General features: G+C 31.7%; 1 long non-coding RNA gene across 1 annotated transcript in view; it reads right to left on the reverse strand.

Moving 5' to 3' along the window:
• Positions 1-1423: 1423 nt before the first annotated feature.
• Positions 1424-5577, reverse strand: part of LOC140327749 (uncharacterized) — a 6597-nt gene continuing 2443 nt past the window's right edge. The window contains exons 3-4 of the long non-coding RNA XR_011920101.1: positions 4186-4716; positions 1424-2164 (exon numbers count right to left, since the gene is read on the reverse strand). This is a non-coding gene — a long non-coding RNA (uncharacterized lncRNA). The remainder of the gene's footprint in view (positions 2165-4185; positions 4717-5577) is intronic.

The following is a 5577-nucleotide window of genomic DNA, read 5'->3' on the forward strand; positions in this document are numbered from 1 at the left end:
ATACCACTTTCTCCAGCTGCTTTACCATGAAGACATGACTTTGTAGATCCTAGAAAAGATTGCTTTTATTTTTGGAAGCTGAAAGGTGTGCAAGCAAAGGGAATTATTTTAATAGTGGTTTGAGTATAGATGTTACGCCAAAGCCACAGCAATCTAGTTTTTTCTGATGTTGTATAATGGTCTTTGTTATTTTTCTCTTTGTTACATTAATTGACTTTTATATATATATATATATATATATATATATATATATATATATATATATGTAACAGAAACTGTAAAATTATTTGTGTTGTGTATACCAATCTTTTGAAATGGAAATGTGCTTGCCTGTCAAAGATTTGTAACTGTAGCTTGATATAAATACTGTACTATAAGGTCAAAAATTACCAAGGAAATATTATATTTTTGGAAATGTCTGTTCACCTTGTATTTTATGAATTTTATGTAATGATGAAATAATATACCATTCTTGGCTATTTATTCAGACTAACCTATTGTTCTTCTACTAGTTTATTAAAAAAAAAAAAAGACATTTATCTTTAGCGTAAGTGGTCGCTGTACAACATTTTTCCTAGGCGGGGTACTCTTAACCAATGGCAGCTCTATGAGATGATGATGGAAATAAAGAACAATTTTCAAAGTGTATATAAGGACAAAACTTTTTATTCATTTATTTTTGGATAGAATTGGGACGGGTTTGACCTATCATTGGTACATTTATATTGATTGTTGTATGTGCCTTTACTGGGTAGATTCACCCTTTTATTTGTTCAGTAGACTATACAATCTTACAAATATTCTGGTGACAAGTATTCAGGTATGAATTATCTTCATTTTCCTTCTAACATCATGGTACATTTCTAAGAAATGTGGAGGAAAATCTCCCCATCAGGAAACAGACCACATATTCCCCCACCCTACCCATAATGAGGAAGAAAAACAGTTTGGGGTTTATGCATAGACTCTAAGTATACCTAGGATAAATAATTACCTTGAAGACTTAACAGGCACAAAAAAAGTAAATCTTGACAACATTTAGAAGCAAATAAACAATGGCTACCATATGGTAGCAAATGGGCAACTTTAAAACATACAGGTAGCAAATGGGCAATTTGAAAAAAAATATAAGAATACCAAAATGTAGAAATTCTTGAAATATTTTGTTTATGATAAACACCAGGCAGCTCAAGGGATCATGAAGCGAAATTACTGATAGTGGTGTCATATGGCTTTATAACTATCTATAAAATAAGATATGTGAACCAAAGACCAGCAGAACAGGATCAGAATTCTATTTGGTAGATAAAACAGTAAATAAATAAATAAATAAATAAATATATATATATATATATATATATATATATATATATATATATATATATATTATTTAAGCTGTTTGCTTGATCTTTTCTATTAACGTTAACGCATTTCCATTAATGTTACTGTGATTATTTTAAATATTTTAAATATAGATTAGAATAGATTTAAATATATATAAAACTCCCAAAGAAATTTTGCAACATACATTGAGGTTTTTTTATAAGTACTAACAGCTTCTCTTTCACTCTTTCGATGGGACCCCTTCAACTGATCCGTCGATCAGAAAACTTGATGTTCAGGAAATGACTAACCAAGAGCTGAGGGTAACTTTGGTAATGGTGTAGGAGTGATTCACACATTTTCGCACAAGCATTTTAATTTTCCGCTTTACATTTTTGAACAACCTGAAGTTGGTACGGGTAGAGCTTTATCACTGTCCGCAGCATCTGCTGAATCAAGCTTTTCTTGATTCTGAGTTCCAGTGCAGCGCTCCGGATGGACTTTTCCTGGCTTTTCACGAACGCCTGCTCCAGGAGATCAGTTTTTCATTGGTGGTGGTAGTAGCATGCCTTCTGCTGCATGGTTTGTCAAGAACACATCTTATTTTGAGAAACTTACCATGGATATCGTAAATTGTGTTACTCGTTGGAGCAGTGTGACAGCAATAAAGCTTTTCAAACTTGCACTGAACGCACAAAAAACTTCTTGCCAAGTGCCAATTTTGTAATTTTGCTGCTTCATTGTCAATTGGCGAGCCATGGCTAAGGGAATGATATACTTACAGAAACTGCAAAGCCTAAGTTGTCATATGTTTATGGCCTCAAGTCTCTCCGAATGATACCTGGAACGAAATAGAAAAAAGACATAGTAGTTTAAAAGTGCAAAAATAGTTACTTGCAAATCGATTACAGTAGAATCAGTTTAAATGATACATTATCAATATATTAAATAAAACAGAACTGTATTTTCTCAAATAATAATTCGAAAAAAATCTATTTAATCACATTGAGTGTAAATAAAACAGTACAATCCATCCAATCTAGTAAAAGTAATACACATCCATTATGACATTTTCATATAATGAACTTAGTAATGACTGCAAAGCTACATAGATTTTAGCAGAGGAAGCTTTTCGTTCTGTTAACATCCATTTGCAGCCATTCAAGTTGTTCTGCAATCAGCAACTGTATTTTGGATAAATGTCTGGTAATGAAGGTTAGCAATATAAACTCATTGCACAAAGGCATACATGTCCACTTGACAGAACAACTTTCATCCTGTGTGCACATCCCATGTTCTGAACAAGTTGGGAATTTATTTTTTTAAACTCATGCATATTATTACAACTATTGAAGCTATGTGATTCATGTCTAGGACCATTGCAAAGAGACCTAAATGAAACTGCAGTATTTGGCCTAAGAACAGCGTCCATCAGCAATAAAACATTGGGGTCATTTGGTACCCTGTAACAGTTGTTAAATTGATTTTCTTTAAATTGTAATAACAATTTTTAAACAAAATTTTGCTAAAGATGTAGAAATTAATTAACCAAGTAATTAATTACCATATAGGTCTAATAAAAAATGTTTGCTTCCTTAAAGCTGAATTCTAAAAAAATAAAATTTACCATTTTGGGAGGCTCCCCCCTATTGCAAGGTTTAGGTGTTTATTCTTGTATGTGGGGACAATAAAGCAGGTATACTTACCTTATGCCTTCATCTTCTCTGCTAACCTCTATTACTCCAGTGCTCCATGATGCAAATATGCCATTACTTTCCTCATTGTTGGCCCTTCATTGCTTGTGATGTAACCAGCAGAACAGGACAGAGAAGTATCTTTGGGGATCATTCATGTAGCTGGAAGGAAGCTTGCAGAACCAAGAATTGAGGAAAGTGTTACAGCTTTTCCTAGACAAAAATGGGCATGTAACCCTTGCTGTTTAAAAGTGGCCCCATAGAAAATTGCTATTAAATGAGACAAAAACCTAGTAATATTTTATAGTGTACAGTGCTGCATAAAATGTTGGCACTATATAAATTATGTTTTTTATTATTATTATTATTATTATTATTATTAATAATAATAATAATAATTATAATAATAATAATAAAAATAATAGTGTAAATAAACCCTAACTATGAACTTTTCCTATCCGGTCCCTTATCATCAAAATAATATTATATGTTTAATAAGTCATATCTGTCAAATTCCTGCCAGAAATATTGTGGGCGATAACTTCTTGTGATCTGTGCCTGAAAATTATTAGTTAGATATATCATAACAACCCACTTATGCTAGTGATGCATAGGGGCTAATTTATTAAAATTTTCTAAGACTGGAAAATATTGACTGTTATGGGAGAACCTGTATGATCCTTCAAACCTGGAATGGATCTGGTCCAGGATTGAAAACTAAGCAATTAATTTTTAATAAATCCATTCCAGGTTTGTTGGAACACCCAGGTTCCCCCATGATAATCTATCTTCCCCAGTCTTGGAGAACTTTAATAAAGTAGACCCAAAGAGGCAGGGTTATATTTCTCTTGTTTCTCCTGTCCCAGTACAGATTGACATAGTGGTTTGTGATCCTAAGACAGGAGATCTCATACTGGAATAACCAAAAGAAAAGGAAAAGAAAAGGTAAATAAGCTTTAAGAAGCTCATAAAACAAATACAGCCATCATATATAAATTTAGTTTTTTTGGGTTGAAAATGCTTTAGGTAGGAAAACTGCGTTTTTAGTTATTTATGGAAAAAATTAGCCTTTTTTTGTTGTAATATCCGCCTTTTCATTTCCTAAAACATTTTTTTTAATTATAAAGCTTTAGATCAATAAACACTGTCTACAATAAAACATGCTTACCTGCCAATTTTCTCTTCCAAAAACACTGAGATGTGCAGGATGCGACACGTGTGGGAATTTTATTATCTCCTCTGGGCCAATCAAGATGGCCAAAGGTTCGACACACGGAAAGGGACCGGATAAAGATGATGTTGCTCGCAATAAAGCAAGGTCAGATGGATGTAAAAAAAGAAATTGCATTTAGGCATGTATGTTTATTTTATAATCAAAGAAACATCTCTTGTAGCTTCTGCAGTAAAGGATCTGCCTGGTCTCAATTTTCTATTTTTTAACAGTACTTCTGCTCTGTTCCTTTTAGTGCACTAATATGCTGTAATCACCCTATGCATTGTAATGGTGATGTAATTTACAATAAAGCTTCACTATCCTTGAGCTAGTCCTGGAAAGAAACTAGGAAAATGATTGCTAAAGATCAAGGATAGAAAGTGCTGAAAGATCTTCTCTGTATGTATTGGGAAATTCCTTCCAGTGTTTATTCTTATTATGGGATCTTCAAATATGTTTTCTTCTGATTTTTTTTTTTTTTTTTTGCTGGAAATAAAAAGTAAAAAAAAAAAGAAATTTAATTTTTATAGGAGACCTACTGTTGAAAATAATTTCTATATTTGTATAAATACACATGCACAATACCAACACAACAATATTAACACAATCGCTATTTATCTAAAACTTCTGCAGGTATTAAAATATGCCAAACTTTATTTTATATATTTATTATATCTATAATAAATATTATAATTATAAATAAATATAATTATATTTATAATTGTCATTTATTCTTAGGCATATTTTTTTCTACCCTATAATTTACAGATTATATAATTTAAAATATCCTTTTTAATGTCAAAATCCACCAAAACAAATTTTAAAAAGTGTAAAAAAAAAAAAAAAAGAATTTATACAGCTATTTATCCAGAATTAAACATTTTCTGCAAATATGGCAAACTTTGTAACACAGGACAGGGTAATTATTTTTCAGTTTACCATACTTGTTATGTGTTTTATAGCTTGTTGTATAATCTTACACCTTGAGTAAATCAGGTCTAGACTTTACACTAAAATGGTTAATACTTGTGCCATTTGTAACAGAAAAAACAGTTTTAGATGGTACAACAAAGCAGTCAGCCACAAAACATCAGTCTGGTTTAGCACTGTAATTTCTATTGTAATTTAAAGCCGTATAATTCTAATACAGATCTGTGAAAATTACAACTTCACCAATAGATGGCAGTATTGACTCCTGGAGCTTTTCTTCTCATGGTGCTGTTAAATATCCTGATTCTGAATGTCACTGAGATCTCCAGTTCTACAACCATTTCCCTACTTCTCTGCATGACTTGTGTTATCACATCCAAATAAGAATGATATTCATTCAAAATTTAGCCAAAACCA

This window comes from Pyxicephalus adspersus, chromosome 3 (genome assembly GCF_032062135.1).
Source record: "Pyxicephalus adspersus chromosome 3, UCB_Pads_2.0, whole genome shotgun sequence".
NCBI lineage: Eukaryota > Metazoa > Chordata > Amphibia > Anura > Pyxicephalidae > Pyxicephalus > Pyxicephalus adspersus.